At 48.4% G+C, this 27339-nt stretch overlaps 1 long non-coding RNA gene across 1 annotated transcript; it reads right to left on the bottom strand.

The window, feature by feature from the left end:
• Positions 1–4206: 4206 nt before the first annotated feature.
• On the bottom strand, positions 4207–26495 carry LOC144786110 (uncharacterized). Its single transcript, XR_013602083.1, has 3 exons — positions 25434–26495; positions 14013–18915; positions 4207–7440 (listed from the first exon to the last, which is right to left on the bottom strand). It is a non-coding gene; the product is annotated as an uncharacterized LOC144786110 (long non-coding RNA).
• Positions 26496–27339: the final 844 nt, after the last annotated feature.

Genomic DNA, 27339 nt, shown 5'->3' with positions numbered 1-27339 from the left:
TGGCGGGTACAGTCACTCCCCGGGGCACAGTCACCCACCGGCAGCTCGCGTTGAGGAGGGGTGGCGGCTCAGCTCCCTCCGCACTCGCTATGGCCCTCAGGCAGGTCGCAGACAGCGCAGCAAGACTCAGCCGCTCCCTGGATGCCACTTGCCGTCTCGCTCAGCCGCAGCGTAGGGTCCTTCCACCCAGCCGTCTCCGCTGTTCCTTCAGGCCTCGTCGGACCCCGCAGTTCTTGTCCAGGCGCCCAGCCCCGCCGGGCCTCCCCTGCACCTCCGCCGGCCCGCCTCCGCTCCTGCGTTCTCACCCGACCGAGTCCAGCCCGCAGCCCGCAGGCAGCTCACAGAAGGGGCTAGGGCGCAGGTAGATGTCCCTGGCAGGCTGCACAAAATGGCGGGCGCGGCCGCTCTCGAAGACACCAGCAGTCCTTCAGCTTGCCCGGCAGCCTTTCCAGCAGTTCGCCTCACTCCACAGGCGCCCCCACTCTCCGGCAGCCCCCACTGTTCACGGGGTCACAGCTCAGCACCCCAACTCCGCCAAAGATAGCTTATACAGGCGATGGGGCACCGGAGCTCCTGAAAGGCACGTCTTATCGCATCGCCGTCTAAGCCACGCCCCGTGTCTCAATTCTTTTGTCCTATCGCCTCCTCTCTCCCTTCTAGGAATACTGTCCTGTACAATGAATGATACTAAATTGTTGTTTTGATTATGGTGGGTAGCAAAATGTCTCACTATTGGGTATTGCCTATCATTGTGCGTTATTGCCCTCAGATGCTCCAAAGTACGCTTTTTAGCTTTATGTATGGTACTTCCAATGTAGTATTTATCACAGGGGCATCTGAGGGCATATACCACGTATTCGGTATTGCATGAGACATGTTTCTGGATTTTAAAAGGCCTGCATTCTGTAGAGAGCTTGACCTCTTTGCAATTTGTACTGTATTTACAGGCCTTGTAGCTGCCTCATCCATAGAACCCTTATACAGTACTTTGTTGTGTGTCACTGGGTAGCAAAGCCAGACACATCATATCTTTAAATGATTGTGCCTTTCTATAAGTTATCTGCAGATAGTCTTCCAAATGCCTGTCAAAATCTACATCCGTTTTAAGGACATTACCAAATTTCCCAATTGATTTTTGTACTTCCTTTGACTTATTATTATAGGTCGAAATAAACCGGATACTCGTAGTGCCATCCGGGTCACTGTCCTTGATTATTTTCAACAGATCTTTTCTATCCCTGTTGTCAACTTTGCTACAGGCTTTAGTTATACAATCTTGGCTGTAACCTCTCACGAGGAAGCGGTCAATCATCATGATTTTTTTCTGCATTAAATCCTTCGATAGTACTACAATTACGCTTGGCTCTAAGTAATTAACCAAGAGGAATACTCCTAATGAGATTTATTGGGTGGCAGCTTTGGGCATGTAATAGACTGTTACCTGCCATCTTCTTTCTATACAGGAAGTTATCAAGTTTGTCATTATTTACCCTTATTTGTACATCTAGGAATTCGATTGTTTCCACACTCAATTGACTGGGGAATGAGAGATTTTGTGTATTTTCATTTAACATATCCACACATTCATTTGCTTCCTCTTTGCTACCCTCCCAAACACAGAAAATATCATCAATATATCGAACCCAGACTTAAACATGTTTTTTAAATTGGTCATGAATATTGACCACCTCCCCCCACCAGCCTAGGTAGAGACATGCAAAGCTGGGGGCGCAGCAGGTGCCCATTGCTGTCCTGAGAATCTGACGATAAATGTGTCCATTAAAAATGAAAAAATCCTCGTCAGACAGGTGTACACAGGCGGGCAACTAGAGCCAAATTTCAGGGGGGGCTGAAAAATATTTCGGGGGGGGGGCTAATTCTTCCAAACATAGACAGAGTGGCTGTAAGAAGGGGCGAACACACAACAAAAGCCTCATTTACACGTAAATGGTCTTTTAAAGACCTGTTTAGTACTCGGGTGCGGCTGCAATTAAATGCTCGCCAGCCCACCAAGCAGTCTCTGGCCGGGCTGACAAACACGACGGGGGGGGATCGGGGGGGGGGCTGAAGCCCCGTGAGCCCAATGGGTGTTGCGCGCCTAGGTGTAAATCATATCGATTAGCATTTCGGTATGAAATAGAAAGGACACAGATCTACTTTTCAAAAAGTGCCTGCATGCTTTTATGCAAAGTTATACTGGTATAAAGACTGTTGACATCCAGACACATCAATACATAATTGGCATTCCATTTCGCACCCGCTATCAATCACAGGAAATCACCCGTATCCTTCACGAAAGATGGAAGGTTCTGGGCCAGGGGTTGAAGGTAGTGGTCTATATACTTGGAAGTGTTTTCCAGACAACTCCCTCCAGAGGACACAATGGGCCTCCTTGGGGGACTTGTCTAGTCTTTGGGCAGTTTTGGCAGAAGGTAGAGGGCTGGTATTTTTGGATATTTACAATGCAAAAAAAGATATTCCTCTTGTTCCACAAACCTCTTTCCTTCCATTCCCATAACTGCTCTTGGTATTCATTATTAGCTTTGTCATATATATTTTCGTGCTTTTTTCATACCTTGTAGCTTACTGCCTTCCTCTAGATACTTCTCTTTAGATAGTATAACAATATTGCCGCCCTTATCAGACTTTTTAATTACAATACTGTTATCATTTTTAAGGCCTTTAATAGCTGAAATCTAGGCTTCTGATAGGTTGTTGTTGCCATATCTTCTTATCTTAGATATTTTGTCAAGATCTTTAATCCGCCCCCTTCTCAAAGACATCTATTGCCTCGTTCACAATTTGAGGTAAGAAAATAGATTTGGGTCTGAAACCACTGTTATGGCTCAAATCCAACCTAATATTCTCATTGATGAGGTTAATATATGGATCAGGAATAAAGTCTGGTTGGCCCCCCAGTTCATTCAAAGTATGTAAAAGCTCAATATCACCAATTTGAATATCACTGGAATTAACACTTACATCATTGTCTTGTGATGTTACTTTTGTAGCAAACCACGTCTTTAAACGTAATTTTCTTCTGAAATGGAATAAATCAATTACGTGCCTGGGTGTAATCATACTCCGCCAATGGACAAAACGTGAGTTCAAGGGAAAGTACTTCCATCTCAGTATTGTTCAGTTCCCGTTCTGAAAGGTTAATTACAGTTTTTGTATCAATTGTTGCTTTATCCATCATTTTTCTGCTTTTTTTGCCCCTTTGTTCTGGATCCCACCAGGCTCTGTTCCTTCGCTCTGCATGGTGGTTAGCCTTCCTTTGCCTTTTCCACCGCGACCTTTCAGTCCTCTTGCACTTTGTTTGTTCTGGGCAGCCATTCTGCCTTGTGCCATGATTGTGAACTCCTTTAAAATTATTTTTTTTGCTCGAGCCCCCATTGTGCCATCCACACCATCGCTGCTGATTGCATATTCCGGAGTTGCAGTTTCGTCATTGGTTATTACCTGCTCATCAGTGTTCTCCATGTTCAGAGTTGCTTCTGGAGATCTACTCTTGGTTTGCGGAGTACTCCGTAGGTGATCATATCGTTTTGCAAATGTCAGTATCTGCCCTTTCTCATAATCTATGAGATCCCGCAGAAATTTTCTTTGTTTCATTTCTTTAATTTCTTTCTATCCGACCGAAACTCCACCTTGGATATGTCACTCTGGAACTCATGATTTTCACACGTTGCTTTCAGTTTTGTAGTTATATTGTCAATTTCTTTAGTAATTTTGTCGCAGTCTCTTTTGGCATATTTAACCAATAACTCTAGCATTACTATTGAGCAGCTATGGTTATTTGCTGCCAATTCCTCCACCAGATCCGGATCGATAAAGGTGGGCGCAATAAAAATATGGAGACCGCGTGGAACACGGCCAGCCTCTATGTACTTCTGCAATGTGGTTGCTTCCCACCACTTGTTCTGCTCTTGCTTGAGCAGTTTCCAAACTTTGTACCACAGTGCCTTTTTAGTGGTACCAGTGCTCATTGTACCGGATGGGTCTGCTCGTTCACTTTTGTCCAACAGCATTTGTTTTTCAAACATTTTACTTGACACTTCACTTCTCTTGCCATTACTTGGCATTTCATAGTATTTCAGTATAACGCGTTTCAACAGAAACGCGATCACGCTATAAGAAAGTCTAAAGATAGATACAATCGGTCATACTTTAGACTCCATTTTCCATCAATCACGCTGTATTTTTATGACACACGTTCACTTGCAGGCCGCCCCACTATACCGGTTTCCGGCGTAAACAGCAATCCTGACTGTATTTGCGCCGTATAACCAGGGTTCGTGCAACCATGTCTTTGTCCTTAGTGAGGGCGGGCAGGCGTTACTCTCTATCACCTCCAACAATTTATTTGCGCCGAAACCCATGCCGATTGCAATGGCGGGCTGTGGCAGAGTCGCAAGCCCTTAATAATCCAACAAAGCGTCGTCTCTAACACTCCAAAAGGAAAACACACCTTGGCCACAAAGTTTCTTTAGCGTGATTTATTCCAGAAAAGTCACCCTACACATTTCGGAGCATCCGCTTATTGCTCACGAGTAGTGTGAATGCAAAACAATAAAGTATTTACACAGATCATGTGACATTCGACTTCATAAAAAGTGAATACGGATTTTGGGGAATTTTTTTCTTTTCAAACATAATTGTGGAAACCATACAATAAATGCTGCTCTGTCGCATTATATACAACAATATACCATCAGAATACATCAATTCAAAGTCCTAGGTTTTTTGGATTTAACAAATGAAATGTTGAAAGTGTGATAGCGGTTCCGGGGAACATTCCCTTTCCTTCAACTCCTCACTCCTCGTGTGGACTACATTTCCTATGTTTCTCGGGCACAGAGCACCAATTCAAGATAACTTTATTTAGTGTCCCGAACACCATTATTTAATTATTTTGGCCACCCGAAAAATGTTCGTAAGTATTAAATAGTTTCATTATCACAAAGGATGTCATGGAAATTGGTTCACAGTCATCACCGCTTCCACCGGTGTGCCTTAAAATAAAAATGTAAGTAAACCAAAGCAAAGTACTGCTTAAATACTTTATTGTTTTGCATTCACACTACTCGTGAGCAAGGAGCGGACGCTCCAAAACACGTAGGGTGACTTTGCTGGAATAAATTACGCTAAAGACACTTTGTGGCCAAGGCGTGTTGTTCTTTTGGAGTGTTCGAGGCGACGCTTTGTTGGATATATATATATATATATATATATACACATATATACATCACGCTCAAAACTTCATCTCCCACAAAGAAATGAATGGACTGCACTCGTTTAAAGTTGCTGCTCGGTTAATTTATTACTCCGAGACAAACACGAACACAGGACACGTTTCGGCTTCGCGCCTTATTCCAGCTGTGTACATAGTGTTACAAGTTCAAAGTCATTATATCCGGTACACTCCTAGAGCTTCCGGTGCACTTCCTATCAACGGACTCAGCCGTAAATCATAGGTTAATCATAGGCGCAATATTGGAACATGCAAAAACAAGTAATTGTTTGTAAATGCAGTACTGAAATGTAATCAACATCAGTGAATTCAAAAATTAATTCCCAGTAATTCACTTGTTACTGTAATACATCGATCCCTTCAGGGATGTCACCTGTTAATTCAAAATTGAGTCCTGAATGGGCACACTGGTCTCCAAATCATTATGAGAACCAGTAACATTTTATAAGGTGCCTCAAAATTAGAGTCATAGAGCCCTGTATGGGCTAGTGTGTCATAGTATTGTGCATTTTTAAATCTCATCATACATTCATCATAGGTAAGATTTATTATAGACATGCAAACCACTGTCCTGAATGGTCTGAACACTGAAGAAGAGCTTGCAATTCACTTAGGATAAATACTGTTGATTCATTGTCTTGGAAAATGTCTGTGTATCCAAATGTCCGGATAATTATCTGTGTTTCTGACTTACCTTTGACAATTATAGTCTTTCATTCCGGTTTGAATTCCTTGCCTTCTAATTCCTCCTTACTGGTAGGTTCTTTTCTTCCTTTCATTCCTGGAGTCCCCACTTCCATCAGATGTTTTTCCCTATGGGGTTTTATCCTCTTGGGACTCCTTTTGGAAGTCACGGTCTGCTTTGGCCTTATCCTTGTCGGCAGCACTGTGGATACCAGAAGGGGTCGCTCTTACCTCGGGCAGACAAGAACCTTCAAGAACCAAAGTCGAGAATCTCTCCAAGACGCCAGAACCGGTAAGAACACTACAAATCATGACATTTGGTTGCCAATACCGACCCCAACCATGCAAATCTGTAATATACCTTACTCCCATCAAGGCTAGGTATGATGTGTAGGAGGCAGTGATGTGCAGTTTTGTCAATGCTGATGTCGGTTACCTGTCTCGCGTGATAATGTCCCTGTAGGGTACCAATCTTGTACACTCCCAAATCATGTGGATAAAATCCGCACCCCCACCATGGGAAACTGCCATCCTAGCCGGGTAGATTCAGTGCAATTTCCTTATTTCCTTAGTGATAAATAAGCCCGGTGCAAGATATAAAATGCACCAGTTTGAAACAAGCATTTCAGGAGACATGTCTCACCATTGCACATGCTTTGTTCCACTCTGTCCCCCAAGGGGCTCCGTCAAGTCTGTGTCCCAGCCCTGTCATTCTAGCAGTGGGAACTTAAGTGTGCTGAACTAAAGTGCACAATATAGTCAGGATATCAGTCTCTTGGGGGCACCCATATCGAGCAGTACCTCCAGTGTCCCCGACTGGTTAAACGTATTCAGAAAATCCAGTCCAGAACTCATTAGCTATTTTGGTCAGCTTTGCAAACTGTAAAATCTGATCAGGGCCCACTCTGAATGCATCCTGACCCTCTGCAAAAGTAATGCACAACCCCCAAGAGTACAGATCCCCCAGCGTCTCGCAACTGCCATCTTTCCAGGCTGAGGCTGACATATCTTTCCTAATCCACAGCAATGGCTGTAGCCATCATAATGGTTGGTCCCTAGAGATTGGAGGTTTACGCATAACAGATTTTATTGTCAGTTCCCAGGTCTGCGCTTCACCACGTAAGGACAGTTGGCATGCAGGTGAGCCCCTTCCATAAGACATCGCAGCAGATTATCTGCTGCCCGTGTCCCCTCCAGCAACCTTGTTTCCCGATTGGACCCATCCACACACCACTTAGCAGCATGCTGGAGCTGTGCTGCCATATAGTGTGGGTTCCAGGTTTTGGATCCCTAATCCCTAGGCTCCAATTCTAGTTTAAGTACTTTCAAGTCAACTCTGCTACCTTTTCCGGCCCATATTATTGCTATGAAGAGACTATCCAGTCTCCGGTACATGTGGTGACCACTCCCATCTCCTTCTCGGGAGTCCTGCACTGTTTACATAACATTACATGAGTAAGCCTGCGAAGAATCAGGAGTGTACATGGGGATAAATCCACATTCTGTAGTAGGGGATCTCTGTGTATAGTCATAATCTAGTGAATAGTCCCGCCCATGTGCGTGGACCCCGGAGCAATCAAAAATAATCTCTTACAGTGTCAAAAAATGCAGAAAATGCATAGACACTTAAGAGAGAATTTAAAGACAGATAATGCAGCCAAAAAGGCTACACTGTCCAGTACTTCAACTAGAAATTCCACCATAAAATCCACAAAACAGCAAAGCCTGTACAGATTTCCCTTGCTTAACAGCAAAATCCCTCAGGAATGATAGAGAGAAGAACCTGGACAGACAAGCCCCATAGGCTGCCATTATGTGGCTTAATTAGGATACTGTGCCTTTAAGGAACCTTCCAGAACCTTCTCTCAGTATCCCAGAATGCATAGCAGGTCCAACTTAGCCTCAGTTCTTTTTTCCGGCTCCTGCAAGCAGGACCCTGGAGCATTGAGCTCTCCCTTTTCAAGGGTTTTTGTTGGTGTTTTACACTAATTTCGATTTTTGGTACTTTTAAAGTACTTTGGTGACTTTCTTTCTGTGTTTCTGCACTCTTTTTTGTCCATAATGCCTGCATTATTCGACAAATGCCCTGAGTGCTCAAGAAAGAAGGCCAGGTCAGACTCCCATGAGGTCTGTATTCTCTGCCTTCCCTCTTCCCACATCCCTGAGGAGTGTGTGATCTGCAGAAGCTTCTCTGGAAGGACCCTGAAGGAGAGGAAGAAGATCAGGCTTCAGGGACTTGAAGAGAGAAAGTTGAAGGCACGAGGTGGGTCAGGAGGGGCTCCTTCTACCCATGCTGAGGCCTCTGGGGGGCTCCCCAGGGGCAGGAAGACCAGCCCTCGCCCAAGATCTCCGTCTGGGTCAGTTGCGCTGACCACGACGTCGAGGGGACGGTCAACGGCCAGTTCCAGGTCTCCCCAGGGCTCTGGGTCGAGAAAGCGTCGCCCGTCGACGTCGAGGAACGTGTTCCGGCCGCCGTCGAAGCCGGTGTCGATATCCTCGTCGTCGCTGTCGGCGTCGAGTGATCGACATCGGAGGGCCCGGCGTCGGCGCTCGCCGTCGAGGCGACACCGCCGTTCGCCGTCGAGGACATCGTCGTCGAGGGGATCCTCGTCGTCGAGGTCGCCGTCGAGACGGAAGGCGTCTCCGGCGCCGAAGAGGTCGACGTCGAAGCATTCCAAAAGACCGACGTCGAGACGGTCAAGGAGATCGACGTCGAGAAGGTCGGAGAGGTCGACGTCGAGAAGGTCCAAAGGGTCGACGTCGAAGCGATCCAGGAAGTCGACGTCGAGGCCGGCGAAGAGGTCGAGGTCGCCGTCGAGGCACCATCGCCCGTCGTCGAGGTTTCGTGGCTCGTCGATCTGGTCGGGGTCGACGTCAAGACGGAGACACGGTTCGACGTCGAGAAGTGTGATTCGGTCGACGCCGAAGGACCGTTCAACGTCGAGGGGACATCGGTCGTCGTCTGGACACCGGTCTTCAACGTCTGGAGGTCCTAAGGACAGGCCCAGGCCTGTGGGGGGCTCCCCACGCTCTGGAAGAGATGGTGGCTCGCCGGGACCGGCGCATTCCGGGGTGGATACTCCGATGAAGCCGTCTACACCTCCTCCGCGGCCTGCTATGCCGAAGGGCCCTCCTCCGAAGGCCCCTACCCCACCTCCGAAGCCGGCTCCGCGGGACCCGCGTCCGGTTGCTCCTCCACCCCCGATCCCACCGAGGGCGGTGTCGATGCCTAAGTTTCCGACGCCTCCGAAGAAGACTCCTAAGAAGCCTAGAGCTCCTGACCCTGGGAGGCCGAAGGAGCGTCCGAGGCCCAAGAGGTCGAGGTCTCGCTCGGGGAGACGGGACAGATCAAGGAGTGGCCGTGGATCTTCTTCACGATCCAGGCATCACCACAAGAGACGTCGGTCCAGGTCACGTTCTCCATCTGGGACCCGTTCCTACTCGCCCACGCTGTCCGATTCGCCGGAGACTAGGGTGTCTCCGATAGACGATATTAGCACATTTCAGGAGGTTCTCCTGCGTGGTGCGGCGAAGTTGGGCATTGAGGTTGAAGCGCCTACGGCTTCTACCTCGGTAATATTTGAGACTTTACACAAAAGGCACTTGTCTCGCCCCCTGTTACCTCTGGTGCCGGGGCTCCTTGAGCCCGCCGAACAGCTATTCCTGACGCCGGCAACGGTGAAATCTGTGCCTTCCAGGATACTGAAAAAGTACAGGGCTCCGGACTCAGACCCAGCCTTCTTGCGGAAGGACCCGGTACCGGATTCAGTCATCGTGACTGCTGCTCGGAAGCTTCATGCCACCTCCCCTGCGTCCACGGTGCCTCCGGACAAGGAGAGCCGGTGGATCGATTCTGCTGGTCGCAAGGCGTGTGGGACATCCGCCTCGTCCATGAAGGCAGCCAGTGACTCGGCTTTGCTGGGACGTTACGACCGGTCCCTGTGGGACTCGATGGAGCAGTTCGCAGACCTCGTCCCTCGAGACCGCAAGGAGGACTTTGTGGAGATCGTCAAGGAGGGGATGCTGGTCTCTAATCAGGCCATCGGCGCCGCAGCTGACATATCATTGCTGTCCGCGCACGGATATTGCCACGGGATTCACCAGAGACGCCATGCTTGGCTCAGGTTGACGTCATTGAAACCGGAAGCACAGCAACGCGTGGCGAATCTCCCGTTTTCCGGAGATACCCTCTTCGGGAAACACGCGGATGATGAGATGGCCAGGATGAAGGCCGAAGCGGAGACCCTGACGGCAGTGGGCTTGGAGAAGCCCAAGGAAAAGAAACCCTTCCGACAGTACCAACGTCGGTTTGGGTCGCAGGGTCGTGGAAGGGGGCAGTCTGCTGGACAACATCAACAGCAGCAGCAGCAGCAACAGTACAGGCGGCCCTTCCAGAAGCGACAGGGTGGTAGAGGTCGTCAACAGTCCTCTACCGCGACCAAGGGCCCGGCCGGGTCCCGTCCCTGAGATGTTACTTCCCCCTCGTCCGTTACCCGCTCCGGTGGGGGGAAGCGTTCAATTTTTTCTGGCAGAGTGGAGAAAAATTACTCAGGACAAGTGGGTGCTGAATATTGTTTGCAATGGATACAGTCTACGTTTCACCAGCCCTCCTCCATCGATTCCTCCCGTCAGCTCGCAGTATCAACGGCACGAGCTTCAGGCGGAGGCGGACGTTCTGCTAAGGAAAAGGGCGATCGAGGACGTACCTCTGTCTCAAAGAGGAAGAGGTCTGTACTCTCGGTTCTTTCTTGTCCGCAAGAAGGACAGAAACGAGTTCAGGCCCATTCTGGATTTGCGGCAGGCAAACAAGTGGATTCGCAGAGAAAAGTTTCGCATGTTGTCGTTGCATCAGATCTACCCTCAGCTGCAACGAGGAGACTGGATGTGTGCCATAGATCTACAGGACGCATACTTCCACGTGCCCATTGCATGCAAACACAGAAAATTTCTGCGCTTTCAAGTCGGCACCAATCACTATCAGTACACGGTGCTACCCTTCGGACTGAAGTCTGCACCCAGGACATTCTCAAAATGTATGGCAGTGGTAGCGGCACACCTGAGGAAGAACAAGGTGTTTGTCTACCCGTACCTGGACGATTGGTTGATCAAAGCCTCCTCCTTCTCGGAAGCTCAAGCACACTTCCAGAAGACGTGCGTTCTCTTGAACAAGCTGGGGTTGCACATCAACATGTCCAAGTCGGTCCCGATTCCGGTGCAGTGCATCCAGTACTTGGGGGCCTCCATCAATACGCTGTCAGCAAGCGTGTCTCCTTCGGAAGAGCGACGTTTATCACTCGTTCGGAAGGCTCAGGCTCTCATGACAACTCCGTCTACGACTGTGAGGACGGTGTCTTCTCTACTGGGATCGATGGCCTCTTGCATCTTTCTCACTCCTCACGCACGGCTACAGATGAGACCTCTGCAGGAGTGCTTGGAGGATCAGTGGGACCAGAGGAGAGGTTCTTGGGACGACAGGATACGACTGTCTCTACATGCTCTTCAGTCTCTGAAGTGGTGGTGCTCGAAGGAGAATCTCCTCAGAGGCGTTCCCTTCCACAAGGACATTCCCACGCAGACCATCGTGACGGATGCGTCTCTCCAAGGTTGGGGGGCGCATTCCGGAGACCTGCAAATTCAAGGGACGTGGTCCCCGACGGAGTCCACGTACCACATCAATTTCCTGGAACTGAGAGCTGTTCACTTGGCACTGAAGGCCTTTCATCCGTCCTTTCAGACCAACTCTCTGCTTGTTCAGACGGACAACACGACGACGATGTATTACCTCAACAAGCAGGGGGGCTCGAGATCGCGCACTCTGTCGCAGGAGGCGCAGGCGATCTGGCACTGGCTTCTGGCTCGAGGATTGTCGATTACGGCCACCCATCTGCCAGGTGTGCAGAATGTTCAGGCAGACGAACTGAGCAGAATCGTGCAGGAAAACCACGAATGGGTCATAAACGACGAAGTACTGGGAGAAGTCTTCGCAAGGTGGGGAACTCCAGACGTAGATCTGTTCGCCACCGCCGAAAACAGCAAATGCCGAGGCTTCGCCTCCAGGTACTACCAGCCAGGGACGCTGGGGAACGCGTTATGGATCGACTGGTCGAACAGCTTTCTGTACGCTTTTCCACCAATTCCCCTGATTCCGGCGGTTCTCATCAAGCTGTCTCACTCCAGGGCGAGGATGATTCTGATTGCCCCGGAATGGCCCAGACAGTGGTGGTTCACGGACCTACTTCACCGATCTCTCCTTCCTCACGTGAAGCTGCCGTGCAGGCCGGACCTTCTCACGAAGTTCGGGGGGCGGATGGTGCACCCCAACCTCTCGTCTTTGAGTTTGGCGGCATGGCTCCTGAAATAGTACAATATGGCCATCTGAATCTCCCAGAGGATTGTATGGGCATACTGAAGGAGGCTAAGCGACCTTCCACTAGGACTTCCTATGCTTACAAGTGGAAGAGGTTTTGCATCTGGTGCAAGTCTAAGAACTATGACCCTACGTCATGCAAGGAGGATGTCATCCTTCCATATCTGCTTCATCTGGCGCAGTCGGGCCTTAATGTCCATTCCATTAAGGTTCATCTGGCTGCTTTGACTGCCTACAGGAAAGGACCTTCACAGACTTCCTTTTTCCAGATCCCTGTGATCAAAGATTTTTTGGAAGGCTTGAAGAAAGTGTTCCCTCCTGTCAGACTTCCTTCGCCTTCATGGGACTTGAATGTGGTGCTGTCCAGATTGATGAAGGAGCCTTTTGAACCCATTCATAAGGCTTCGTTGCAGCACCGTCCTGGAAGGCGGCGTTCCTCGTGGCCATTACATCGGCCCGCAGGGTGAGTGAGATTCAGGCATTGTGTTGCCAGGAACCTTATACTGTATTTCATAATGCTAAAGTTGTTATGCATACTCACCCTAAGTTTCTTCCCAAGGTTGTTTCTGATTTTCATATCAATCAGACTATCACTTTGCCTACGTTCTTTCAGAACCCTTCCTCTCCGGCGGAAAGGTCTTTACATTCCCTGGATGTGCGGAGGGTGCTGAAGTTTTATCTTGATAAGACTAAAGATATTCGTAGGTCAGACCAATTGTTCATCAATTATGGCTCAGTCAGGACGGGTCTTGCTACCTCTAAACAGTCCATCTCTAGGTGGATTGTGTCCTGCATTCAGTTGTGTTACTGCAAAGCTAATAAGACCTTAGGGGGCAAACCTAAGGCTCATTCCACCAGGGGCAAGGCTGCTACGACAGCTATGCTCCGTAATGTTCCCATTGCAGAGATCTGCAAGGCGGCCACTTGGAAGTCGGTCCATACCTTTGCTAAGCATTACTGCCTGGACTCTGATGCCAGGGCAGACGCTCAGGTTGGGCAGGCTTCGTTGCGGAATCTGTTCGCACAGTAGTGGCGTTATTTTACTCTCCACCGCCGCTTGGTGTGGGGATGGGCTTGCCATTCTATTCACTAGATTATGACTATACACAGAGATCCCCTACTACAGAAGGAGTAGTTTCTGTCCTGTAACTCCAGTTCTGTAGTAGGGGTATCTCTGTTATAGTCATAAGCGCCCTCCCGCCTCCCCGGTGGAGTGTTGTTCATGATCATAATGCTACAGGTCTGGCGTTTTCTACGCCTTCGAAAAGAACTGAGGCTAAGTTGGACCTGCTATGCATTCTGGGATACTGAGAGAAGGTTCTGGAAGGTTCCTTAAAGGCACAGTATCCTAATTAAGCCACATAATGGCAGCCTATGGGGCTTGTCTGTCCAGGTTCTTCTCTCTATCATTCCTGAGGGATTTTGCTGTTAAGCAAGGGAAATCTGTACAGGCTTTGCTGTTTTGTGGATTTTATGGTGGAATTTCTAGTTGAAGTACTGGACAGTGTAGCCTTTTTGGCTGCATTATCTGTCTTTAAATTCTCTCTTAAGTGTCTATGCATTTTCTGCATTTTTTGACACTGTAAGAGATTATTTTTGATTGCTCCGGGGTCCACGCACATGGGCGGGACTATTCACTAGATTATGACTATAACAGAGATACCCCTACTACAGAACTGGAGTTACAGGACAGAAACTACTCCTTACTCCTCATATACGAATTATTCAATAACCCCCTGTATTCTTTTGACTATCATTTTGGATAGGATCTTCATATCCACGTTGATCATGGAGAGCAGGCGATAGGAGCTGAGTTTCTCCAGATCTCTATCAGGTTTAGGAAGTATGACCTTAAGTGCCTCCTTCTTAGACTGCGGAAGGGCCCCCACCTCCCTAGCTTTATTAAAGACCTCCAGCAGTTTCTGCAGAAGCACAACAGTGGGTACAGGATAAATTCCGCTAGAAGCCAATTTATGCCCGGACTCTTACACCTGGGCATATCCTTAATACCTGCCCAGATCTCCTCTTTGGTAAGCGCCCCTTTTAGCTCACTCCTTTGTGTGGGCTCCACTCATGGTGGTTCTAGTCCCCCAAGAAACTCCTCTACGGCAATCTGATCACCGCCTCCCCTCCTCTAATATAGCATCTGCAAGTTTTTCCTGAGCTCCCTATTAATAGATGCCTGTGCCACCACTAATCTGTTATCGTCCATCATAAGGGACATGATCAAGTGTGTTGATTTCTCCCGATGAAGGAGTCACATCAACTGCATGCCAGGCCTATATTTATTTCTGTGCAGTAACTGCTGGTATTTTCGGGTAAAGCGATCTAGCTGGTTCAATGTCTCCCCCACCGTGTGCCTTGCAGCCACTATCTCGCCCTGCGTAGTGGAAAAACCATGCTCACCCCGGTGAAACCATGCCAACTCATCCTCCTGGGTCCTTAGCTCTCTGTTCAACGCAGTACAACCTCAAGTGCATTTAATGCGTTGGCTATGGTCTCAGTGGACCCCCAGTTGTGTATGAGGTAATGTTCTATGGCCTTATGAATATCTGCTTGAAATGCCCTATCTTGCAATTTCTCTGGGTGGAAGCGCCAAGTAGGAATGGGTGGAACCTTGATGGGCCAAACATATGTTAGAATAACCGGGCATGATCCGACTGGAATCTACCCAAATGATCCATGGCAAAGAACCGGGCATGATCCGACTGGAAACTACCCAAATGTTCCATGGCAGTCGCCTGAGCCCCAAACACCCATGTCACCAGTATTCTGTCCAATTGACTATGCATGCCGTGAGTACTGGAATGGGAGGTGCCATATTTACAGAAATATGGCACTCTCCACCCTCTCCCGAACAATGGTGCAGAAATATGCAGCCATGTGCTAAGGACACACCTTTGCATCATAGTGCAAGGGTATCTCCATAAGTCTAGCATAGGTTTCGTACTGGAAGGATACTATTCCAGTACAAAATACCATGCTTAGACACATTTTAAACCTGTAAAGTGCAGCACGCATTAAAAGTTGGGGGAAAAGGAGAAATAAAAGCATTTTTCCTTCATAGCGCCTTTCTGAAGTGGGCTCTATTTTCTGACGCTTAACCTTGTCTACTTTTTTAAGTAAATAGGGCTTAGTGTCCGAAACCTTGGGTGGTTGCATGGGAACATCCATGGTACGCTCCCTTGACGCTAAGTAATGTAAAGCAGCGCTATGTGCTACTTTGAGTTACTTTTAAGTTTTATATCCTGCTTAAAACAGGTTTTACGCTGGAAAATCAATAGGTGTGAAAAGATTTAGCATCCTTTTGCGTCACTTTTGTGATGCAAATACAGTGTTAAATCTTAATAAATAGACCCAATAGTGTCTCGTCCTTTAGATTCCCTGAGGGCTAATTTTAAGCACGTTCTCTCCATTACTGAGATACTTATTTTTTCTATGTAGCCCCATTCAGCTGCTATGGTATCATCTTATCCTCTTGACAGCATAACTTTGCCCACTAGGCAGAGACTTGATGCTGTCGCTTGGCAAGGGGGCCCCAGAGGTTTCCTGGACAGTGCAGTGGATGCATCGTTATGGGACAGACATAGCCAGGTACTGTCTACTAAGCACTTGTTGCTTTGGCCGAAGGCCATCGTACCTTTGAGTGCTTGCTACAGTTCTCCTTCAATACGAGTGACATTCTCACAGTCACTCTCCTTTCCACTCTTTTCTTGTCACACAGTGGCCCATTATTATGTTTGGACTCGGTTATTTGTGCAAATAGGCATTCACACGAGCGGAGGTGTCTTGAAGGTTTGCGAAAGCAGATGAGATCGTTTAGGAATGCTGGGCCAGTGTGAGGTAGTGTATGAGGGTAAGGAGTTTAAATTGAGCTTGTTTGTGAATGGGTACCAGGTGGAGCTCCATAAGGTGTGGTGTGGGTGTGGCATGGGAGATTGAGAGTGAATCTGATGTCGAGTTCTGAGTGGTCTGCAGCCTTCTGGTGAGTTGATTGTTGATCCAAAAATTGAGGGTGTTTTTGTAGTTTAGCTTGCTTGTGACCAGGGTTTTCCGGGAGCTGATTGGGAGCCATTTGAAAATCTTGCTCAGCATCTTCAGGATATGGGAACATGAGAAAGTGACAACATTAATTTGGGTTGTCATGTTGAGTTTGCTTTCAATGATGATCCCAAGGTTCTTGGCGTGGGTAGCGGGTGTCCGTTCTATCTCTGCTGGCCAACAGGTTGAGTCCCACGGTGACGTGCTCTCCCCAAAGATCCCAATTTCCGTCTTGCTGGTGATCAGCTGTATACAGCTGGTCTTCATCCAGTAGGCTGTGTCAGGCATGCAGGCATTTAACTTGAACTGGACACTGGGCGGCTCGTCCATGAGAGAGAGAATGGGTTGTGTGTCACCAGTGTACGAGAGGACGTTAATATTGTGAGAGTGGATGATGCTGGCTCGAGGAATCATGTATGCGTTGAAGAGGGTCGGGGTCAGGGAGTATCCTTGTGAAACTCTGCAGATGAGGTAGCAGGTGTCCGAGGTGTACGGTGCCAGGCTGACTGACTGGGTCCTCCCAGTCATGAAGGGGCAAATCCATCGGAGTGTGAGTCTTTAGATTCCAATATTGTGTGGGCGTTGGATGAGGATAGGAATGGGGGGGGGGGGGGGTGGAGTCTTGGTGTTTCCAAGGTATAGATGTTCTACTTTTTTCATGTGGACACCAACCTGTCACCAGGACCTTTACTCACTGTAGATTTGCCGGTCCGAGCTTTGGCTGGCCCTTCTGGGACCCACTGTATCACCCACAACTGATCTTGGCCTTCACCCTAAATTTTGGGAACAGGAGACATACATTTGCTGTAATGACATACATTTTTTACTCTTAAAGTTATAATAAATACTTAAGGGAAAATATCAAAAGCATTGAGGAAGGGTAGGAAACCTCCAACTCCACACAAATGCAGGTCACAATTCCTGATGAAAAGGAAGCACAGCAGTAAACTTTCTAGTACAGAGGGACGATCCTCAGAAAGTGTGGCACTTCGCATTATGGAATGGAGTACAGATGGGACTTGTATAGAAGGAACTTTTATTCTTGGAGGAGGGGGTGATATTTGAAGTCTCCGCCTTTATTATTTTCTGTGGGTGTGTCTTGCAGTACTTTTGAGGGGCCATATGTGGTGCCTAACTTACTCCAGTGCTGAGCTGGAGTACATTTACTACTGTTTTGTCACCTTTAAGACTGCAGTAACTTTATCAGTGTAGTTTGTGAATACAAAGGCATACTCTTTTGTTGGTGGGTGTTTGTAGCAGTCTGTTCCTCACTGACCCCCTCCTTACTTTTCCCTAAACCCCACCTATGTTGTAGTAGATACTGCTACTGTTCCCACTACTCCTCCAGTCCCTCTTACATTTACTACAAAGTAGTAAACTTACATATGAAACTCTCTCCCCATAGAAAGGATAGAAGCAGTGGAGGTGGGATCACCACTCATAGGTTTGTTATTTACATTTAACATTAAGGAAGGAGTACTATTCTAGAAGCATTTTACACACTACAAAATGCAGTTATTGAATTAGCCTCAAGTTTTGGTAGGTATTAGTATTCCTATTTCAAACTATGCACATTGTAAATGCCACAGCTGTGCAGCTGCTATCAGTCTGTGATTGCAGAGCAGTGGCCGCCAGAGAAGCACATACCTTGGGAATATTGTGTTCCCTTGCATTTATTACATCCTCCTTTCCCTCCCAAAGAAGTTGCTGGAGGAGCAGACACTGCACTGAGGGTTTTGACAGCGTCTGTGGAGGCAGTGGGCAGTACAAATGGTGGCAGTGGGCAGCAGGCCTCCTAAAAAATATTGCCTAATTGAAATCAATACAACACGTTTCTCCAACGAATAGCTTGTGAGCTACTGGTAGCTCTCCAGCTACATATGAGTAGCTCTTCCAGGTACAGCACAGCCTACTAAGTTAGATGCTTTTGCATAGATGAATGAACATGTGTATACCAATATTGAAAAGGTGTATTGAAGATAAAATACCTGTGTCTGGAGAAACATGGTTGAACTTCCAAAGTATATTTACAGATGAAATTTGAGGGATACATCATTTAATGCAGAAGGGCTTTATAACTCGTATTATTACCTTAGTTCCCGAGGCAGTGCAGCTAGTGCTGGTATGTATTATCCATGTAGAGGCATTCCAATTTGATAAACCTCGTTTGCATTATGGCTGGCAACCCCGCCTGATGCACTGACGTGGGCGCTGCTTTCAATCTTACATAATATGAATGACAATAGTAGCTCAGCATGGTTTTCAAATGAACATAAGTAGCTCTTATTACAGAAAAGGTTGGAGACCACAGTGATGCGCTATAGGTCATGAGATCAGAAGAACCTGGTACATCCCAATATGTCGCATTCTATCAGCAAATCGCTTATAAGTTACTATCCGAATCTTAAGAAGTGATCTCTCAGAGTGGTTAGTCTTCTCCTTATCCAGATACTTACTGTATGCCTGGAGATTAAGGAATAGGAAGAGGAAACTCCTTATAAAATAATGTAAATGATTTCGTGCTGCATTGGCCTGTGGGCACTTATATTTTATCTAATAAATTTAATTTCTGTAGTAGGGGATCTCTGTGTATAGTCATAATCTAGTGAATAGTCCCGCCCATGTGCGTGGACCCCGGAGCAATCAAAAATAATCTCTTACAGTGTCAAAAAATGCAGAAATGCATAGACACTTAAGAGAGAATTTAAAGACAGATAATGCAGCCAAAAAAGGCTACACTGTCCAGTACTTCAACTAGAAATTCCACCACAAAATCCACAAAACAGCAAAGCCTGTACAGATTTCCCTTGCTTAACAGCAAAATCCCTCAGGAATGATAGAGAGAAGAACCTGGACAGACAAGCCCCATAGGCTGCCATTATGTGGCTTAAATAGGATACTGTGCCTTTAAGGAACCTTCCAGAACCTTCTCCCAGTATCCCAGAATGCATAGCAGGTCCAACTTAGTTTCAGTTCTTTTTTCCGGCTCCTGCAAGCAGGACCCTGGAGCATTGAGCTCTCCCTTTTCAAGGGTTTTGTTGGTGTTTTTCACTAAATTCGATTTTTTTGTACTTTTCAAGTACTTTGGTGACTTTCTTCTTGGGTTCTGCACTCTTTTGTTGTCCATAATGCCAGCATTATTTGACAAATGCCCGGAGTGCTCCAGGAAGAAGGCCAAATCAGACCCCCATGAGGTCTGTATTCTCTGCCTTCCCTCTTCCCACATCCCTGAGGATTGTGTGATCTGTAGAGGCTTCTCTGGCAGGACCCTGAAGGACAGGCGGAAGATCAGACTTCAGGGACTTGAAGAAAGAAGATTGAAGGCTCGAGGTGGGTCTGGAGGGGCTTCTACTGCCCATGCTGTGGCCTCTGGGGGGCTCCCCAGGGGCAGGAAGTCCAGCTCACGCCCAAGCTCTCCGTCTGGGTCAGTTGCGATGACCACGACGTCGAGAGGAAGGTCCACGGCCAGTTCCCGGTCTCCCCAGGGCTCTGGGTTGAGAAAACGTCGTCCGTCGACGTCGAGGGACGTTTACAGGCCGCCGTCGAAGCCGGTGTTGATCTCCTCGTCGTCGGCGTCGAGTGGTCGACATCGGAGGTCCCGGCGTCGGCGCTCGCCGTCGAGGCGACACCGCCGTTCGCCGTCGAAGTCATCGTCGTCGAGGGGATCCTCGTCGTCGAGGTCGCCGTCGAGACGGGAGAAGTCTCCGGCGCCGAAGACGTCGACGTCAAGACATTCAAAGAGATCGACGTCGAGGCGTTCCAAGAGGTCGACGTCGAGACGTACGAAGAGGTCGAGGTCGCCGTCGAGGCACCATCGCCCGTCGTCGAGATTTCGTGGTTCGTCCATCTGGTAGGGGTCGACGTCGAGACGTAGACACCGGTCGACGTCGAGGAGTGTGGAACGGTAGACGCCGAAAGGCCGCTCGACGTCGAAGGACCCACGGTCGTCGTCTGAGCACCGATCGTCGGCGTCAGGAGGTCGTAAGGCCAGGCCCAGGACTGTGGGGGGCTCCCCACAGTCCGGACGGGATGATGGTTCGCCGGGAACGGCATATTCCGAGGTATATACCCCGAAGAAGCCTTCTGCACCTCCTCCTCTGCCTCCTTTACCCAGGGGTCCACCTCCGAGGGCTCCGACCCCTCCTCCTCCGTTGCCTCCTTTTCCGGCTCCGCAGGCCCCGGTTCCGGTTACTCCCCCTCCCCCGGTTCCACCGAGAGCGGTGTCGATGCCCACGTTTCCGACTCCGCCGAAGAAGACTCCTAAGTCGAAGCCTCCGAAGCCTAAGGCTTCCGAACCGGGGAGGCAGACGGAACGTCCCAGGCCCAAGAGATCGAGGTCTCGCTCGGGTAGAAGAGACAGATCTAGGAGTGGACGCGGATCTTCCTCGAGATCCAGGCATCGCCATAGGAGGCGCAGGTCCAGGTCACGTTCTGCCTCTGGGACCCGTTCTTACTCGCCTACGCTGTCTGATTCGCCGGAGACTAGAGTGTCTCCGATAGACGATATTGGCACATTCCAGGAGGTCCTCCTGCGAGGGGCGGCGAAGTTGGGGATCAAGGTTGAAGCGCCTACGCCTTCTACTTCTGTGATCTTTGAGACGTTACATAAGAAACACATGTCTCGCCCCCTACTGCCTTTGGTGCCAGGACTCCTCGAGCCGGCTGAACAGCTCTTCCTAACACCGGCAGTGGTGAAGTCCGTGCCTTCCAGGCTCCTCATGAAATACAGAGCTCCAGACTCGGACCCAGCTTTCTTGAGAAAGGACCCGGTACCGGATTCAGTGATTGTGACGGCGGCTCGAAAGCTTCATGCCACCTCCCCTGCATCCACTGTGCCTCCGGATAAGGAGAGCCGCTGGATTGACTCTGCGGGACGGAAAGCGTGTGGTACGTCCTCCTCCTCGATGAAGGCCGCCAGTGACTCGGCGTTGTTGGGACGATACGACCGCGCACTGTGGGACTCTATGGAGCAGTTTGCGGACCTTGTTCCTCGAGACCGCAGAGAGGACTTCATGGAGATCGTCCAGGAGGGGATGCTGGTCTCTAACCAGGCCATCAGCGCCGCGGCAGATATCTCCTTGCTGTCTGCGCATGGATACTGCCACGGGATTAATCAGAGGCGCCATGCTTGGCTCAGATTGACGTCACTTAAACCGGAAGCGCAACAACGTGTGGCGAATCTTCTGTTTTCTGGAGACACCCTCTTCGGAAAACACGCTGATGACGAGATGGCCAGGATGAAGGCCGAGGCGGAGACCCTGACGGCGGTGGGCTTGGAGAAGCCCAAGGAAAAGAAACCCTACCGCCAGTTCCAACGGCGGTTCGGGTCACAGGGTCGTGGAAGGGGACAGTCTTCTGGGCAACATCAGCAGCAGCAACAACAGCAGCAGTACAGAAGACCCTTCCAGAAGCGTCAGAGGGGTAGAGGGACTCAGCAGTCCTCTGCCGCGACCAAGGGCCCGGCCGGGTCTCGACCCTGAGCGGCTACTTCCCCCTCGTCCGTTACCCGCTCCGGTGGGGGGAAGCGTTCAATTTTTTCTGGCAGAGTGGAGAAAAATTACTCAGGACAAGTGGGTGCTGGATATTGTTTGCAATGGATACAGTCTTCGGTTCATCAGCCCGCCTCCATTGATCCCTCCGGTCAGCTCGCAGTACCAACTGCGCGAGCTCCAGGCGGAGGCAGACATCCTGCTAAGGAAAAGGGCGATAGAAGACGTACCTCTGTCTCAAAGAGGAAGAGGTCTTTACTCTCGGTTCTTTCTTGTCCGCAAGAAGGACAAGAACGAGTTCAGGCCTATTCTGGACTTGCGACAGGCAAACAAGTGGATTCGCAGAGAAAAGTTTTGCATGCTGTTGTTGCATCAGATCTACCCTCAGCTGCAACGAGGAGATTGGATGTGTGCCATAGATCTACAGGATGCATACTTCCATGTGCCAATTGCATGCAAACACAGGAAGTTTCTGCGCTTTCAAGTCGGCACCAATCACTATCAGTACACGGTGCTTCCCTTCGGGCTGAAGTCTGCACCCAGGACATTTTCGAAATGCATGGCAGTGGTAGCGGCACACCTGAGGAAGAACAAGGTGTTTGTCTACCCGTACCTGGACGATTGGTTGATCAAGGCCTCCTCCTTCTCGGAAGCTCAAGCACACTTCCAGAAGACGTGCGTTCTCTTGAACAAGCTGGGGTTGCACATCAACATGTCCAAGTCTGTCCCGACTCCGGTCCAGTGCATCCAGTACTTGGGAGCCTCCATCAACACGCTGTCAGCAAGCGTGTCTCCTTCGGAGGAGCGACGTTTATCACTCCTTCGGAAGGCTCAGGCTCTCATGTCTACTCCATCCACGACAGTGAGGACGGTGTCTTCTCTGCTGGGATCGATGGCCTCGTGTATCTTCCTGACGCCACATGCGCGGCTGCACATGAGACCGCTGCAGTAGTGCTTGGAGGATCAATGGGACCAGAGGAGAGGATCTTGGGACGACAAGATACGACTGTCTCTACATGCTCTTCAGTCTCTGAAGTGGTGGTGCTCGAAGGAGAATCTTCTCAGAGGGGTTCCCTTCCACAAGGACATTCCCACACAGACTATCGTGACGGATGCTTCTCTCCAGGGCTGGGGAGCGCACTCCGGAGACCTGCAGATTCAAGGGACGTGGTCCCAGACGGAGGCCACGTACCACATCAATTTCCTGGAACTCAGGGCTGTGCACTTGGCGCTGAAGGCTTTTCACCCGTCCTTTCAGACCAACTCTCTGCTTGTTCAGACAGACAACACGACAACGATGTATTACCTCAACAAGCAGGGGGGGCTCGAGATCGCACACTCTGTCGCAGGAGGCGCAGGCGATCTGGCACTGGCTTCTGGCTCGAGGACTGTCGATAACAGCCACCCACCTGCCAGGTGTGCAGAATGTTCAGGCAGACGAACTGAGCAGACTCATTCAGGAAAACCACGAATGGGTCATAAGCGACGAAGTTCTGGGAGTAGTCTTCGCAAGGTGGGGGACTCCAGACGTAGATCTGTTCGCCACCGCCGAAAACAGAAAATGCCGAGGCTTAGCCTCCAGGTACTACCAGCCGGGGACGCTGGGGAACGCGTTATGGATCAACTGGTCGAACAGCTTTCTGTACGCTTTTCCACCAATTCCCCTGATTCCGGCGGTTCTCATCAAGCTGTCCCAATCCAGGGCGAGAATGATTCTGATTGCCCCGGAATGGCCCAGACAGTGGTGGTTCACGGACCTGCTTCACCGGTCTCTCCTTCCTCACATGAAGCTGCCGTGCAGGCCGGACCTTCTCACGAAGTTCGGGGGGCGGATGGTGCACCCCAACCTCTCGTCTTTGAGTTTGGCGGCATGGCTCCTGAAATAGTGCAATATGGCCATCTGAATCTCCCAGAGGATTGTATGGACATACTGAAGGAGGCTAAACGCCCTTCCACTAGGACTTCTTATGCTTACAAGTGGAAGAGGTTTTGCATCTGGTGCAAGTCTAAGAACTTTAACCCTACGACGACATGCAAGGAAGATGTCATCCTTCCATATCTACTGCATCTGGCGCAGTCGGGCCTTAATGTCCATTCCATTAAGGTTCATCTGGCTGCTTTGACTGCCTACAGGAAAGGCCCTTCACAGACTTCCTTCTTCCAGATCCCTGTGATCAAAGATTTTTTGGAAGGCTTGAAGAAAGTATTCCCTCCTGTCAGGCTTCCTTCGCCTTCGTGGGACTTGAATGTGGTGCTGTCCAGATTGATGAAGGAGCCTTTTGAACCTATTCATAAGGCTTCGTTGCAGCACCTGTCCTGGAAGGCGGCGTTCCTCGTGGCCATTACATCGGCCCGCAGGGTGAGTGAAATTCAGGCGTTGTGTTGCCAAGAACCTTATACTGTATTTCTTGCTGCTAAGGTTGTTATGCGTACTCACCCTAAGTTTCTTCCCAAGGTTGTTTCTGATTTTCATATCAATCAGACTATCACTTTGCCTACGTTCTTTCAGAATCCGTCATCTCCAGCGGAAAGGTCTTTACATTCCCTGGATGTGAGGAGGGTGCTGAAGTTTTATCTTGATAAGACTAAAGATATTCGTAGGTCAGACCAATTGTTCATTAATTATGGCTCGGTCAGGACAGGTCTTGCTACCTCTAAACAGTCCATCTCAAGGTGGATTGTGTCCTGCATACAATTGTGTTACTGCAAAGCTAATAAGACCTTAGGGGGTAAACCTAAGGCTCATTCCACCAGAGGCAAAGCTGCCACGACAGCTATGCTTCGTAATGTTCCCTTTGCAGAGATCTGCAAGGCGGCCACTTGGAAGTCGGTCCATACCTTTGCTAAGCATTACTGCCTGGACACTGATGCCAGGGCAGACGCTCAGGTTGGGCAGGCTTCGCTGCGGAATTTGTTCGCACAATAGTGGCGTAATTTCATACTCTCCACCGCCGCTTGATGTGGGGATGGGCTTGCCATTCTATTCACTAGATTATGACTATACACAGAGATCCCCTACTACAGAAGGAGTAGTTTCTGTCCTGTAACTCCAGTTCTGTAGTAGGGGTATCTCTGTTATAGTCATAAGCGCCCTCCCGCCTCCCCGGTGGAGATTTGTTCAGGTGCATAATGCTACAGGTCTGGCGTTTTTTACGCCTTCAAAAAGAACTGAAACTAAGTTGGACCTGCTATGCATTCTGGGATACTGGGAGAAGGTTCTGGAAGGTTCCTTAAAGGCACAGTATCCTATTTAAGCCACATAATGGCAGCCTATGGGGCTTGTCTGTCCAGGTTCTTCTCTCTATCATTCCTGAGGGATTTTGCTGTTAAGCAAGGGAAATCTGTACAGGCTTTGCTGTTTTGTGGATTTTGTGGTGGAATTTCTAGTTGAAGTACTGGACAGTGTAGCCTTTTTTGGCTGCATTATCTGTCTTTAAATTCTCTCTTAAGTGTCTATGCATTTCTGCATTTTTTGACACTGTAAGAGATTATTTTTGATTGCTCCGGGGTCCACGCACATGGGCGGGACTATTCACTAGATAATGACTATAACAGAGATACCCCTACTACAGAACTGGAGTTACAGGACAGAAACTACTCCTTCATTATGTTGGGATATTTTGTACATGTAAGTATTCTGAGACAAATATCGGGCTTATGATGCTAAAGTGATTTACTACTGTGGGAATGAATTCTAGGAGTTGCTTTTTAGTAGCAAACCTCTAATCTCTTTAGTCATCTTGTACTAGAATTGTATATTCTTATGTCTATTACTTTTTATTATCTTAACTTATAGGTTTTCATTGTTATTACGAATGAATGAATGACAGTAAATTATTGTATATGTATGTGATATTGATAGAACTTTTATGGTTTTTGCAAAACCGAATAAAGATTTTCTATCTCTCTCTATAGGTCTGTTGCCAATGTTTGCAAGATCTGAAAAATGGCCAGGCTAACACCTTTGCTTGCTCTGTGATTCTGCTGTGAAAATATTATTGTTAAGCATAATATTGTCTGTTTCCTTCCAATGCACAACTAAGGGAAGCCCGTTTGTAGACCACAGATTTAGTAGTGGACATAACACAGTCATGTTACGAGAGCTCTGTGTGTGTACTTTTAGAAACCAACTGCCAATACCATTTACCCTATAAAATGTAAATGGGTTTTGTAACATAATACAAAACAAACCTCAACAGGTCTTAACTTTATAATGATAATTGACTCCAAAGGTGCCAGTTATTAAGAAGTAGTCCAAACATGTTTATAATGAAGTCCGATAAAAAGGAAATGTTGTGTCCCCCTATAGGGCTTCAAACTTTCAACCAGACTTAGAGATTGTGTGGAATTGAAACGGGCGGAGATTTTGTTTAAAAAGAGAGGCTGTAGACACCAGAATCTGTAAGAAAAGATCATTTCGGATATTTTATTTTTTTACTTGTATTGTTTACATGAAATTATACAAAAATAATTATTCGACAAACTACAGACAATAACGGTTAACAGTTTTGACGCCCCTGTTAAACTAATAATGAACTTAATTCTAGAGCGCTGATTACAATGTTCAGAATCAGAACAGAGCATAAGGCTCACTCCAAGAGGGCACCATGGCCATGTGATTTACCTTCAGATAATGCGTCATTGAAAACCACCCCCCTTGGCGCCGGAGCCAATAACATGCGGGCTAAACCGGAGTACAGCAAGGACATTGTTAAGGCCGTAGCAGCAGATGGATGCAGAGAAGCATTTCAATGGATCGCCCAAGTTCACACAAGCCGCTGGCGTTGTTTTACTTGCGTCCGTGTACTGTCCTTTAGCAGCCTGGGCACACCTCTTTTCCTGCTGGAGGGATCTGCTGTAGCGCTTTCAACTAGTGCAGGAAAAAAATGTTTTTATTCCACATCCGAAAACTCCTCTCTTGAAACAAGACACCAACCTCTAACCAGGGAAGAGAGTACACCGGAATTGAGGCAGTCTTTTAACACTGTTGAAATAAACACTCACCAACAGCAGGAACAGAGCGTGCAACCTGGCCATGGCAGCAATCTCAAAGCTCTGGGAGGAGCGGCCTCTCCGGTCTTTATCCTCCGGCTCCCACAGCAGGGAGACGGGGGCTTTTCAAAGATTGCAACGGGAGGGGCCTGTTTAAGGAGGCCTATTGAGGGTTACTCGGAGTGCTTTAAACTAGCGTAGGGTAGGAGCCTGAACTAGGGTGACCATATTTTAAAAACTCCAAGCTGGGAAATTCTTCAAAAATAGACTGCAATTTTAAATTGACCGACGGACCGAACAATTTAATTAATTTTACGCACCGAAAACACAGACAATGATACAGTGAATGGTTTAAATGTAACATTTACTCACAGTATCATCTGTTTAAACTAAATTGCTTTCTGCTAGGGCCTGATTTGTAGATCTAAACTCGAAATCATGAAAACGTATCTCCTGTTAAAATCAGCCAGCCCTCTCTGAAAACTAAAATGTGATACATTTGCCGGAACGGA

This window comes from Lissotriton helveticus, chromosome 10, assembly GCF_964261635.1.
Source record: "Lissotriton helveticus chromosome 10, aLisHel1.1, whole genome shotgun sequence".
NCBI classification, from domain to species: Eukaryota; Metazoa; Chordata; class Amphibia; order Caudata; family Salamandridae; genus Lissotriton; species Lissotriton helveticus.
Note: the sequence above shows the minus strand (reverse complement) of the source record. Positions and strands in the feature narration are given on the sequence as shown.